Source organism: Anas platyrhynchos, chromosome 18, assembly GCF_047663525.1.
Source record: "Anas platyrhynchos isolate ZD024472 breed Pekin duck chromosome 18, IASCAAS_PekinDuck_T2T, whole genome shotgun sequence".
In the NCBI taxonomy this organism is placed as follows: domain Eukaryota; kingdom Metazoa; phylum Chordata; class Aves; order Anseriformes; family Anatidae; genus Anas; species Anas platyrhynchos.
Window position 1 is genome coordinate 733,920 of NC_092604.1, and position 15,870 is coordinate 749,789.

The window sequence follows — 15,870 nt, forward strand, 5'->3', positions numbered from 1 at the left end:
ATTGTGACCTCAGCATTGTGACCTCAGCAATAGGACCTCAGCATTGTGATCTCATCAAGAGGACCTCAGCAATAGGACCTCAGCAATAGGACCTAAGCATTGTGACCTCAGTAATAGGACCTCAGCAATAGGACCTCAGCAATAGGACCTCAGCATTGTGAACTCAGTGTTAGGACCTCAGCAATAGGACCTCATCAATAGGACCTCAGCATTGTGACCTCAACATTGTGGCCTCAGCAATAGGACCTCAGCATTGTGACCTCAGCAATAGGACCTCAGCAATAAGACCTCAGCAGTAGGACCTCAGCATTGTGGCCTCAGCACTGTGACCTCAGCAATAGGACCTCAGAATTGTGACCTCTGCATTGTGACCTCTGCATTGTGACCTCAGCAATCGGACCTCAGCAATAGGACCTCAGCAATAGGACCTCAGCAATAGGACCTCAGCAAGAGGACCTCTGCATTGTGACCTCAGCAATAAGACCTCAGCATTGTGACCTCAGCAATAGGACATCAGCATTTTGACCTCAGCAATTGACCTCAGCAATAGGACCTCAGCATTGTGACCTCAGCAACAGGACCTCAGCAATAGGACATCAGCAATAGGACCTCAGCAATAGGACCTCAGCATTGTGACCTCAGCATTGTGACCTCTGCATTGTGACCTCAGCAATAGGACCTCAGCAATAGGACCTCAGAACTGTGACCTCTGCATTGTGACCTCAGCAATAGGATCTCAGCCTTGCGACCTCAGCAATAGGACCTCAGCAATAGGACCTCAGCATCGTGATCTCAGCATTGTGACCTCAGCAATAGGACCTCAGCTATAGGACATCAGCAATAGGACCTAAGCATTGAGACCTCAGCATTTTGACCTCAGCAATAGGACCTCAGCAATAGGACCACAGCATTGTGACCTCAGCCTTGTGACCTCAACAATTGGACCTCAGAATTTGCACCTCAGCATTGTGACCTCAGCAATAGGACCTCAGCATTGTGACCTCAGCAATAAGACCTCAGCATTGTGGCCTCAGCAATAGGACCTCAGCAATAGGACCTCAGCATTGTGACCTCAGCATTGTGACCTCAGTACTAGGACCTCAGCAATAGGACCTCAGCAATAGAACCTCAGCATTGTGACCTCAGCAATAGGACCTCAGCATTGTGACCTCAGCATTGTGACCTCAGAAATAGGACCTCAGCAATAGGACCTCAGCAATAAGACCTCAGCCTTGTGACCGCAGCAATAGGACCTCAGCAATAGGACCTCAGCAATAGGACCTCAGCATTGTGACCTCAGCAATAGGACCTAAGCATTTTGACCTCAGCATTAGGACCTCAGCATTGTGACCTCAGCAATAGGACATCAGCAATAGGACCTCAGCATTTTGACCTCAGCATTGTGACCTCAGCAATAGGACCTCAGCATTGTGACCTCATCAAGAGGACCTCAGCAATAGGACCTCAGCAATAGGACCTAAGCTTTGTGACCTCAGGAATAGGACCTCAGCATTTTGACGTCAGCATTGTGACGTCAGCATTGTGACCTCAGCAATAGGACCTCAGCAATAGGACCTCAGCAATAGGACCTCAGCATTGTGATCTCAGCAATAGGACCTCAGCAATAGGACCTCAGCAATAGAACCGCAGCAATAAGACCTCAGCAATAGGACCTCAGCATTGTGACCTCAGCAATAGGACCTCAGCAATAGCACGTCAGCAATAGGACCTCAGAATTGTGAACTCTGCATTGTGACCTCAGCAATAGGACCTCAGCATTGTGACCTCAGCAATAGGGCCTCAGCAATAGGACCTCATCTTTGTGACCTCAGCAATAGGACCTCAGCAATAGGACCTCAGATTTGTGACCTCAGGAATAGGACCTCAGCAATAGCACCTAAGCAATAGGACCTCAGAATTGTGACCTCAGCAATAGGACCTCAGCAATAGGACCTCAGCAATAGGACCGCAGCAATAAGACCTCAGCAATAGGACCTCTGCATTGTGACCTCAGCAATAGGACCTCAGCAATAGCACGTCAGAAATAGGACCTCAGCAATAGGACCTCAGCATTGTGACCTCAGCAATAGGGCCTCAGCAATAGGACCTCATCTTTGTGACCTCAGCAATAGGACCTCAGCAATAGGACCTCAGATTTGTGACCTCAGCAATAGGACCTCAGCAATAGCACCTAAGCAATAGGACCTCAGAATTGTGACCTCAGCAATAGGACCTCAGCAATAGGACCTCAGCATTGTGACCTCAGCAATATGACCTCAGAAATAGGACCTCAGCATTGTGACCTCGGCAATAGGACCTCAGCATTTTGACATCAGCAATAGGACCTGAGCAATAGGACCTCAGCAATAGGACCTCAGCAATAGGACCTCAGCAATTTGACCTCAGCAATAGGACCTCAGCAATAGGACCTCAGCAATAGGACCTCAGCATTGTGACCTCAGCATTGTGACCTCAGCATTGTAACCTCAGCAATAGCACCTCAGCAATAGGACCTCAGCAATAGGACCTCAGCATTCTGACCTCAGTAAAAGGACCTCAGCAATAAGACATCAGCAATATGACCTCAGCATTGTGACATCAGCAATAAGACCTCAGCATTGTGACCTCAGCAATAGGACCTCAGCATTGTGATCTCAGCAAAAGGACCTCAGCAATAGGACCTCAGCAATAGGACCTCAGCATTGTGACCTCAGCATTGTGACCTCAGGAGTAGGACCTCAGCATTGTGACCTCATCATTGTGACCTCAGCAATAGGACCTCAGCAATACGAACTCAGCAATCGTACCTCAGCAATAGGACATCAGCATTGTGACCTCAGCAATAGGACCTCAGCAATAGGACCTCAGCATTGTGACCTCAGCAATAGGACCTCAGCAATAGAACCTCAGCATTGTGACCTCAGCAATAGGACCTCAGCAATCTGACCTCAGCAATAGGGCCTCAGCAATAGGGCCTCAGCAATAGGGCCTCATCTTTGTGACCTCAGCAATAGGACCTCAGCAATAGGACCTCCGCATTGTGACCTCAGCAATAGGACATCAGCAATAAGACCTCAGCATTGTGACCTCAGCAATAGGACCTCAGCATTGTGACCTCAGCAATAGGACATCAGCAATAGGACCTCAGCATTGTGACCTCAGCATTGTGACCTCAGCAATAGGACGTCAGAATTGTGACCTCAGCAATAGGACCTCAGCAATAGGACCTCAGCAATAGGACCTCAGCAATATGACCTCAGCATTGTGACCTCAGCAATAGGACCTCAGCAATAGGACCTCAGCAATAGGACCTCAGCATTGTGACCTCAGCATTAGGACATCAGCAATAGGACCTCAGCAATAGGACCTCAGGATTGTGATCTCAGCATTGTGACCTCAGCAATAGGACCTCAGAAATAGCACCTCAGCATTGTGACCTCAGCAATAGGACCTCAGCATTGTGACCTCAGCAATAAGACCACAGCATTGTGACCTCAGCAATAGGACCTAAGCATTGTGACCTCAGTAATAGGACCTCAGCAATAGGACCTCAGCAATAGGACCTCAGGAATAGGACCTCAGCATTGTGACCTCAGTACTAGGACCTCAGCAATAGGACCTCAGCAATAGAACCTCAGCAATAAGATCTCAGGAATAGGACCTCAGCATTGTGACCTCAGCAATAGGACCTCAGCAATAGCACGTCAGCAACAGGACCTCAGCAATAGGACCTCAGCATTGTGACCTCAGCAATAGGACCTCAGGTATAGGACCTCAGCATTGTGATCTCAGCAATAGGACCTCAGCAATAGGACCTCAGCAAAAGGACTGCAGCAATAGGACCTCAGCATTGTGACCTCAGCAATAGGACCTCAGCAATAGCACGTCAGAAATAGGACCTCAGCAATAGGACCTCAGCATTGTGACCTCAGCAATAGGGCCTCAGCAATAGGACCTCATCTTTGTGACCTCAGCAATAGGACCTCAGCAATAGGACCTCAGATTTGTGACCTCAGCAATAGGACCTCAGCAATAGCACCTAAGCAAATGGACCTCAGAATTGTGACCTCAGCAATAGGACCTCAGCAATAGGACCTCAGCATTGTGACCTCAGCAATAGGACCTCAGCATTCTGACCTCCGCAATAGGACCTCGGCATTGTGACCTCGGCAATAGGACCTCAGCATTGTGACATCAGCAATAGGACCTCAGCAATAGCACCTAAGAAATAGGACCTCAGAATTGTGACCTCAGCAATAGGACCTCAGCAATAGGACCTCAGCATTGTGACCTCAGCAATAGGACCTCAGAAATAGGACCTCAGCATTGTGACCTCGGCAATAGGACCTCAGCATTGTGACATCAGCAATAGGACCTGAGCAATAGGACCTCAGCAATAGGACCTCAGCAATAGGACCTCAGGAATAGGACCTCAGCATTGTGACCTCAGTACTAGGACCTCAGCAATAGGACCTCAGCAATAGAACCTCAGCAATAAGATCTCAGGAATAGGACCTCAGCATTGTGACCTCAGCAATAGGACCTCAGCAATAGCACGTCAGCAATAGGACCTCAGCAATAGGACCTCAGCATTGTGACCTCAGCAATAGGACCTCAGCATTGTGACGTCAGCATTGTGACGTCAGCATTGTGACCTCAGCAATAGGACCTCAGCTATAGGACCTCAGCATTGTGATCTCAGCAATAGGACCTCAGCAATAGGACCTCAGCAATAGGACCGCAGCAATAAGACCTCAGCAATAGGACCTCAGCATTGTGACCTCAGCAATAGGACCTCAGCAATAGCACGTCAGAAATAGGACCTCAGCAATAGGACCTCAGCATTGTGACCTCAGCAATAGGGCCTCAGCAATAGGACCTCATCTTTGTGACCTCAGCAATAGGACCTCTGCAATAGGACCTCAGATTTGTGACCTCAGCAATAGGACCTCAGCAATAGCACCTAAGCAATAGGACCTCAGAATTGTGACCTCAGCAATAGGACCTCAGCAATAGGACCTCAGCATTGTAACCTCAGCAATAGGACCTTAGAAATAGGACCTCAGCATTGTGACCTCGGCAATAGGACCTCAGCATTGTGACATCAGCAATAGGACCTCAGCAATAGGACCTCAGCAATAGGACCTCAGCAATTTGACCTCAGCAATAGGACCTCAGCAATAGGACCTCAGCATTGTGACCTCAGCAATAGGACATCAGCAATAGAACCTCAGCATTGTGACCACAGCATTTTGACCTCAGCAATAGGACCTCAGCAATAGGACCTCAGCAATAAGAACTCAGCAATAGGACCTCAGCAATAAGACCTCAGCAATAGGATCTCAGCAATAGGACTTCAGCATTGTGACCTCAGCAAAAGGACCTCAACATTGTGACCTAAGCAATAGGACCTCGGCGTTTTGACCTCAGCAATAGTACCTCAGGAATAGGACCTCAGCAATAGGACCTCAGCAATAGGACCTCAGCAATAGGACCTCAGAATTGTGACCTCAGCATTGTGACCTCAGCATTGTGACCTCAGCAATAGGACCTCAGCAATAGGGCCTCAGCAATAGGACCTCAGCAATAGGACCTCAGCAATAGGACCTCAGAATTGTGACCTCAGCATTGTGACCTCAGCATTGTGACCTCAGCATTGTAACCTCAGCAATAGGACCTCAGCAATAGGACCTCAGCAATAGGACCTCAGCAATAGGACGTCAGCATTCTGACCTCAGTAAAAGGACCTCAGCAATAAGACGTCAGCAATATGACCTCAGCATTGTGACATCAGCAATAAGACCTCAGCATTATGACCTCAGCAATAGGACCTCAGCATTGTGACCTCAGCAATAGGACCTCAGCAATAGGACCTCAGCAATAGGACCTCAGCATTGTGACCTCAGGAGTAGGACCTCAGCATTGTGACCTCAGCATTGTGACCTCAGCAATAGGACCTCAGCAATACGAACTCAGCAATCGTACCTCAGCAATAGGACATCAGCATTGTGACCTCAGCAATAGGACATCAGCAATAGGACCTCAGCATTGTGACCTCAGCAATAGTGCCTCAGCAATAAGACCTCAGCATTGTGACCTCAGCAATAGGACCTCAGCAATAGAACCTCAGCATTGTGACCTCAGCAATAGGACCTCAGCAATAGGACCTTAGCAATAGGGCCTCAGCAATAGGGCCTCAGCAATAGGGCCTCATCTTTGTGACCTCAGCAATAGGACCTCAGCAATAGGACCTCAGCAATAGGACCTCCGCATTGTGACCTCAGCATTGTGACCTCAGCAATAGGACTTCAGAAATAGGACCTCAGCAATTGGACCACAGCATTGTGAACTCAGTATTAGGACCTCAGCAATAGGACCTCAGCAATAGGACCTCAGCGTTGTGACCTCAGCATTGTGACCTCAGCAATAGGACCTCAGCATTGTGACCTCAGCAATAGGACCTCAGCAATAAGACCTCAGCAGTAGGACCTCAGCAATAGGACATCAGCAATAGGACCTCAGCAATGTGACCTCAGCAATAGGACCTCAGCAATATGATCTCAGCAATAGGACCTCAGAATTGTGACCTCAGCATTGTGACCTCAGCCATAGGACCTCTGAAATAGGACCTCAGCAATAGGACCTCAGCAATAGGACCTCAGCAATAGGACGTCAGCATTGTGACCTCAGTAAAAGGCTTTCAGCAATAAGACGTCAGCAATAGAACCTCAGCATTGTGACATCAGCAATAAGACCTCAGCATTGTGACCTCAGCAATAGGACCTCCGCAATAGGACCTCAGCAATAGGACCTCAGCATTGTGACCTCAGCATTGTGACCTCAGGAATAGGACCTCAGCATTGTGACCTCAGCATTGTGACCTCAGCAATAGGACCTCAGCAATACGTACTCAGCAGTCGTACCTCAGCTATAGGACATCAGCATTGTGACCGCAGCAATAGGACATCAGCAATAGGACCTCAGCATTGTGACCTCAGCAATAGTGCCTCAGCAATAAGACCTCAGCATTGTGACCTCAGCAATAGGACCTCAGCAATAGAACCTCAGCATTGTGACCTCAGCAATAGGACCTCAGCAATAGGACCTCAGCAATAGGGCCTCAGCAATAGGGCCTCAGCAATAGGGCCTCATCTTTGTGACCTCAGCAATAGGACCTCAGCAATAGGACCTCCGCATTGTGACCTCAGCATTGTGACCTCAGCAATAGGACTTCAGCAATAGGACCTCAGCATTGTTAACTCAGTGTTAGGACCTCAGCAATAGGACCTCATCAATAGGACCTCAGCATTGTGACCTCAGCATTGTGGCCTCAGCAATAGGACCTCAGCATTGTGACCTCAGCAATAGGACCTCAGCAATAAGACCTCAGCAGTAGGACCTCAGCATTGTGGCCTCAGAAATAGGACCTCAGCAATAGGACCTCAGAATTGTGACCTCTGCATTGTGACCTCTGCATTGTGACCTCAGCAATCGGACCTCAGCAATAGGACCTCAGCAATAGGACCTCAGCAATAGGACCTCAGCAAGAGGACCTCTGCATTGTGACCTCAGGAATAAGACCTCAGCATTGTGACCTCAGCAATAGGACATCAGCATTTTGACCTCAGCAATTGACCTCAGCAATAGGACTTCAGCATTGTGACCTCAGCAACAGGACCTCAGCAATAGGACATCAGCAATAGGACCTCAGCAATAGGACCTCAGCATTGTGACCTCAGCATTGTGACCTCTGCATTGTGACCTCAGCAATAGGACCTCAGCAATAGGACCTCAGCAATAGGACCTCAGCATTGTGACCTCAGCAATAGGACCTCAGCAATAGGACCTCATCATTGTGACCTCAGCAATAGGACCTCAGCAATAGGACCTCAGAACTGTGACCTCTGCATTGTGACCTCAGCAATAGGACCTCAGCCTTGCGACCTCAGCAATAGGACCTCAGCAATAGGACCTCAGCATCGTGATCTCAGCATTGTGACCTCAGCAATAGGACCTCAGCTATAGGACATCAGCAATAGGACCTAAGCATTGAGACCTCAGCATTTTGACCTCAGCAATAGGACCTCAGCAATAGGACCTCAGCATTGTGACCTCAGCCTTGTGACCTCAACAATTGGACCTCAGAATTTGCACCTCAGCATTGTGACCTCAGCAATAGGTCCTCAGCATTGTGACCTCAGCAATAAGACCTCAGCATTGTGACCTCAGCAATAGGACCTCAGCAATAGGACCTCAGCATTGTGACCTCAGCATTGTGACCTCAGTACTAGGACCTCAGCAATAGGACCTCAGCATTGTGACCTCAGCATTGTGACCTCAGAAATAGGACCTCAGCAATAGGACCTCAGCAATAAGAACTCAGCCTTGTGACCGCAGCAATAGGACCTCAGCAATAGGACCTCTGCAATAGGACCTCAGCATTGTGACCTCAGCAATAGGACCTAAGCATTTTGACCTCAGCAATAGGACCTCAGCATTGTGACCTCAGCAATAGGACATCAGCAATAGGACCTCAGCATTTTGACCTCAGCATTGTGACCTCAGCAATAGGACGTCAGCATTTCGACCTCAGCAATAGGACCTCAGCAATAGGACCTCAGCAATAGGACCTAAGCTTTGTGACCTCAGGAATAGGACCTCAGCAATAGGACCTCAGCATTGTGACCTCAGCATTGTGACCTCTGCAATAGGACCTCAGAAATAGCACCTCAACATTGTGACCTCAGCATTGTGACCTCAGCAATAGGACCTCAGCATTGTGATCTCATCAAGAGGACCTCAGCAATAGGACCTCAGCAATAGGACCTAAGCATTGTGACCTCAGTAATAGGACCTCAGCAATAGGACCTCAGCAATAGGACCTCAGCATTGTGAACTCAGTGTTAGGACCTCAGCAATAGGACCTCATCAATAGGACCTCAGCATTGTGACCTCAACATTGTGGCCTCAGCAATAGGACCTCAGCATTGTGACCTCAGCAATAGGACCTCAGCAATAAGACCTCAGCAGTAGGACCTCAGCATTGTGGCCTCAGCACTGTGACCTCAGCAATAGGACCTCAGAATTGTGACCTCTGCATTGTGACCTCTGCATTGTGACCTCAGCAATCGGACCTCAGCAATAGGACCTCAGCAATAGGACCTCAGCAATAGGACCTCAGCAAGAGGACCTCTGCATTGTGACCTCAGCAATAAGACCTCAGCATTGTGACCTCAGCAATAGGACATCAGCATTTTGACCTCAGCAATTGACCTCAGCAATAGGACCTCAGCATTGTGACCTCAGCAACAGGACCTCAGCAATAGGACATCAGCAATAGGACCTCAGCAATAGGACCTCAGCATTGTGACCTCAGCATTGTGACCTCTGCATTGTGACCTCAGCAATAGGACCTCAGCAATAGGACCTCAGAACTGTGACCTCTGCATTGTGACCTCAGCAATAGGATCTCAGCCTTGCGACCTCAGCAATAGGACCTCAGCTATAGGACATCAGCAATAGGACCTAAGCATTGAGACCTCAGCATTTTGACCTCAGCAATAGGACCTCAGCAATAGGACCACAGCATTGTGACCTCAGCCTTGTGACCTCAACAATTGGACCTCAGAATTTGCACCTCAGCATTGTGACCTCAGCAATAGGACCTCAGCATTGTGACCTCAGCAATAAGACCTCAGCATTGTGGCCTCAGCAATAGGACCTCAGCAATAGGACCTCAGCATTGTGACCTCAGCATTGTGACCTCAGTACTAGGACCTCAGCAATAGGACCTCAGCAATAGAACCTCAGCATTGTGACCTCAGCAATAGGACCTCAGCATTGTGACCTCAGCATTGTGACCTCAGAAATAGGACCTCAGCAATAGGACCTCAGCAATAAGACCTCAGCCTTGTGACCGCAGCAATAGGACCTCAGCAATAGGACCTCAGCAATAGGACCTCAGCATTGTGACCTCAGCAATAGGACCTAAGCATTTTGACCTCAGCATTAGGACCTCAGCATTGTGACCTCAGCAATAGGACATCAGCAATAGGACCTCAGCATTTTGACCTCAGCATTGTGACCTCAGCAATAGGACCTCAGCATTGTGACCTCATCAAGAGGACCTCAGCAATAGGACCTCAGCAATAGGACCTAAGCTTTGTGACCTCAGGAATAGGACCTCAGCATTTTGACGTCAGCATTGTGACGTCAGCATTGTGACCTCAGCAATAGGACCTCAGCAATAGGACCTCAGCAATAGGACCTCAGCATTGTGATCTCAGCAATAGGACCTCAGCAATAGGACCTCAGCAATAGAACCGCAGCAATAAGACCTCAGCAATAGGACCTCAGCATTGTGACCTCAGCAATAGGACCTCAGCAATAGCACGTCAGCAATAGGACCTCAGAATTGTGAACTCTGCATTGTGACCTCAGCAATAGGACCTCAGCATTGTGACCTCAGCAATAGGGCCTCAGCAATAGGACCTCATCTTTGTGACCTCAGCAATAGGACCTCAGCAATAGGACCTCAGATTTGTGACCTCAGGAATAGGACCTCAGCAATAGCACCTAAGCAATAGGACCTCAGAATTGTGACCTCAGCAATAGGACCTCAGCAATAGGACCTCAGCAATAGGACCGCAGCAATAAGACCTCAGCAATAGGACCTCTGCATTGTGACCTCAGCAATAGGACCTCAGCAATAGCACGTCAGAAATAGGACCTCAGCAATAGGACCTCAGCATTGTGACCTCAGCAATAGGGCCTCAGCAATAGGACCTCAGCATTGTGACCTCAGCAATAGGACCTCAGCAATAGGACCTCAGATTTGTGACCTCAGCAATAGGACCTCAGCAATAGCACCTAAGCAATAGGACCTCAGAATTGTGACCTCAGCAATAGGACCTCAGCAATAGGACCTCAGCATTGTGACCTCAGCAATATGACCTCAGAAATAGGACCTCAGCATTGTGACCTCGGCAATAGGACCTCAGCATTTTGACATCAGCAATAGGACCTGAGCAATAGGACCTCAGCAATAGGACCTCAGCAATAGGACCTCAACAATTTGACCTCAGCAATAGGACCTCAGCAATAGGACCTCAGCAATAGGACCTCAGCATTGTGACCTCAGCATTGTGACCTCAGCATTGTAACCTCAGCAATAGCACCTCAGCAATAGGACCTCAGCAATAGGACCTCAGCATTCTGACCTCAGTAAAAGGACCTCAGCAATAAGACATCAGCAATATGACCTCAGCATTGTGACATCAGCAATAAGACCTCAGCATTGTGACCTCAGCAATAGGACCTCAGCATTGTGATCTCAGCAATAGGACCTCAGCAATAGGACCTCAGCAATAGGACCTCAGCATTGTGACCTCAGCATTGTGACCTCAGGAGTAGGACCTCAGCATTGTGACCTCATCATTGTGACCTCAGCAATAGGACCTCAGCAATACGAACTCAGCAATCGTACCTCAGCAATAGGACATCAGCATTGTGACCTCAGCAATAGGACCTCAGCAATAGGACCTCAGCATTGTGACCTCAGCAATAGGACCTCAGCAATAGAACCTCAGCATTGTGACCTCAGCAATAGGACCTCAGCAATCTGACCTCAGCAATAGGGCCTCAGCAATAGGGCCTCAGCAATAGGGCCTCATCTTTGTGACCTCAGCAATAGGACCTCAGCAATAGGACCTCCGCATTGTGACCTCAGCAATAGGACATCAGCAATAAGACCTCAGCATTGTGACCTCAGCAATAGGACCTCAGCATTGTGACCTCAGCAATAGGACATCAGCAATAGGACCTCAGCATTGTGACCTCAGCATTGTGACCTCAGCAATAGGACGTCAGAATTGTGACCTCAGCAATAGGACCTCAGCAATAGGGCCTCAGCAATAGGACCTCAGCAATATGACCTCAGCATTGTGACCTCAGCAATAGGACCTCAGCAATAGGACCTCAGCAATAGGACCTCAGCATTGTGACCTCAGCATTAGGACATCAGCAATAGGACCTCAGCAATAGGACCTCAGGATTGTGATCTCAGCATTGTGACCTCAGCAATAGGACCTCAGAAATAGCACCTCAGCATTGTGACCTCAGCAATAGGACCTCAGCATTGTGACCTCAGCAATAAGACCACAGCATTGTGACCTCAGCAATAGGACCTAAGCATTGTGACCTCAGTAATAGGACCTCAGCAATAGGACCTCAGCAATAGGACCTCAGGAATAGGACCTCAGCATTGTGACCTCAGTACTAGGACCTCAGCAATAGGACCTCAGCAATAGGACCTCAGGATTGTGATCTCAGCATTGTGACCTCAGCAATAGGACCTCAGAAATAGCACCTCAGCATTGTGACCTCAGCAATAGGACCTCAGCATTGTGACCTCAGCAATAAGACCACAGCATTGTGACCTCAGCAATAGGACCTAAGCATTGTGACCTCAGTAATAGGACCTCAGCAATAGGACCTCAGCAATAGGACCTCAGGAATAGGACCTCAGCATTGTGACCTCAGTACTAGGACCTCAGCAATAGGACCTCAGCAATAGAACCTCAGCAATAAGATCTCAGGAATAGGACCTCAGCATTGTGACCTCAGCAATAGGACCTCAGCAATAGCACGTCAGCAACAGGACCTCAGCAATAGGACCTCAGCATTGTGACCTCAGCAATAGGACCTCAGGTATAGGACCTCAGCATTGTGATCTCAGCAATAGGACCTCAGCAATAGGACCTCAGCAAAAGGACTGCAGCAATAGGACCTCAGCATTGTGACCTCAGCAATAGGACCTCAGCAATAGCACGTCAGAAATAGGACCTCAGCAATAGGACCTCAGCATTGTGACCTCAGCAATAGGGCCTCAGCAATAGGACCTCATCTTTGTGACCTCAGCAATAGGACCTCAGCAATAGGACCTCAGATTTGTGACCTCAGCAATAGGACCTCAGCAATAGCACCTAAGCAAATGGACCTCAGAATTGTGACCTCAGCAATAGGACCTCAGCAATAGGACCTCAGCATTGTGACCTCAGCAATAGGACCTCAGCATTCTGACCTCCGCAATAGGACCTCGGCATTGTGACCTCGGCAATAGGACCTCAGCATTGTGACATCAGCAATAGGACCTCAGCAATAGCACCTAAGAAATAGGACCTCAGAATTGTGACCTCAGCAATAGGACCTCAGCAATAGGACCTCAGCATTGTGACCTCAGCAATAGGACCTCAGAAATAGGACCTCAGCATTGTGACCTCGGCAATAGGACCTCAGCATTGTGACATCAGCAATAGGACCTGAGCAATAGGACCTCAGCAATAGGACCTCAGCAATAGGACCTCAGGAATAGGACCTCAGCATTGTGACCTCAGTACTAGGACCTCAGCAATAGGACCTCAGCAATAGAACCTCAGCAATAAGATCTCAGGAATAGGACCTCAGCATTGTGACCTCAGCAATAGGACCTCAGCAATAGCACGTCAGCAATAGGACCTCAGCAATAGGACCTCAGCATTGTGACCTCAGCAATAGGACCTCAGCATTGTGACGTCAGCATTGTGACGTCAGCATTGTGACCTCAGCAATAGGACCTCAGCTATAGGACCTCAGCATTGTGATCTCAGCAATAGGACCTCAGCAATAGGACCTCAGCAATAGGACCGCAGCAATAAGACCTCAGCAATAGGACCTCAGCATTGTGACCTCAGCAATAGGACCTCAGCAATAGCACGTCAGAAATAGGACCTCAGCAATAGGACCTCAGCATTGTGACCTCAGCAATAGGGCCTCAGCAATAGGACCTCATCTTTGTGACCTCAGCAATAGGACCTCTGCAATAGGACCTCAGATTTGTGACCTCAGCAATAGGACCTCAGCAATAGCACCTAAGCAATAGGACCTCAGAATTGTGACCTCAGCAATAGGACCTCAGCAATAGGACCTCAGCATTGTAACCTCAGCAATAGGACCTTAGAAATAGGACCTCAGCATTGTGACCTCGGCAATAGGACCTCAGCATTGTGACATCAGCAATAGGACCTCAGCAATAGGACCTCAGCAATAGGACCTCAGCAATTTGACCTCAGCAATAGGACCTCAGCAATAGGACCTCAGCATTGTGACCTCAGCAATAGGACATCAGCAATAGAACCTCAGCATTGTGACCACAGCATTTTGACCTCAGCAATAGGACCTCAGCAATAGGACCTCAGCAATAAGAACTCAGCAATAGGACCTCAGCAATAAGACCTCAGCAATAGGATCTCAGCAATAGGACTTCAGCATTGTGACCTCAGCAAAAGGACCTCAACATTGTGACCTAAGCAATAGGACCTCGGCGTTTTGACCTCAGCAATAGTACCTCAGGAATAGGACCTCAGCAATAGGACCTCAGCAATAGGACCTCAGCAATAGGACCTCAGAATTGTGACCTCAGCATTGTGACCTCAGCATTGTGACCTCAGCAATAGGACCTCAGCAATAGGGCCTCAGCAATAGGACCTCAGCAATAGGACCTCAGCAATAGGACCTCAGAATTGTGACCTCAGCATTGTGACCTCAGCATTGTGACCTCAGCATTGTAACCTCAGCAATAGGACCTCAGCAATAGGACCTCAGCAATAGGACCTCAGCAATAGGACGTCAGCATTCTGACCTCAGTAAAAGGACCTCAGCAATAAGACGTCAGCAATATGACCTCAGCATTGTGACATCAGCAATAAGACCTCAGCATTATGACCTCAGCAATAGGACCTCAGCATTGTGACCTCAGCAATAGGACCTCAGCAATAGGACCTCAGCAATAGGACCTCAGCATTGTGACCTCAGGAGTAGGACCTCAGCATTGTGACCTCAGCATTGTGACCTCAGCAATAGGACCTCAGCAATACGAACTCAGCAATCGTACCTCAGCAATAGGACATCAGCATTGTGACCTCAGCAATAGGACATCAGCAATAGGACCTCAGCATTGTGACCTCAGCAATAGTGCCTCAGCAATAAGACCTCAGCATTGTGACCTCAGCAATAGGACCTCAGCAATAGAACCTCAGCATTGTGACCTCAGCAATAGGACCTCAGCAATAGGACCTTAGCAATAGGGCCTCAGCAATAGGGCCTCAGCAATAGGGCCTCATCTTTGTGACCTCAGCAATAGGACCTCAGCAATAGGACCTCAGCAATAGGACCTCCGCATTGTGACCTCAGCATTGTGACCTCAGCAATAGGACTTCAGAAATAGGACCTCAGCAATTGGACCACAGCATTGTGAACTCAGTATTAGGACCTCAGCAATAGGACCTCAGCAATAGGACCTCAGCGTTGTGACCTCAGCATTGTGACCTCAGCAATAGGACCTCAGCATTGTGACCTCAGCAATAGGACCTCAGCAATAAGACCTCAGCAGTAGGACCTCAGCAATAGGACATCAGCAATAGGACCTCAGCAATGTGACCTCAGCAATAGGACCTCAGCAATATGATCTCAGCAATAGGACCTCAGAATTGTGACCTCAGCATTGTGACCTCAGCCATAGGACCTCTGAAATAGGACCTCAGCAATAGGACCTCAGCAATAGGACCTCAGCAATAGGACGTCAGCATTGTGACCTCAGTAAAAGGCTTTCAGCAATAAGACGTCAGCAATAGAACCTCAGCATTGTGACATCAGCAATAAGACCTCAGCATTGTGACCTCAGCAATAGGACCTCCGCAATAGGACCTCAGCAATAGGACCTCAGCATTGTGACCTCAGCATTGTGACCTCAGGAATAGGACCTCAGCATTGTGACCTCAGCATTGTGACCTCAGCAATAGGACCTCAGCAATACGTACTCAGCAGTCGTACCTC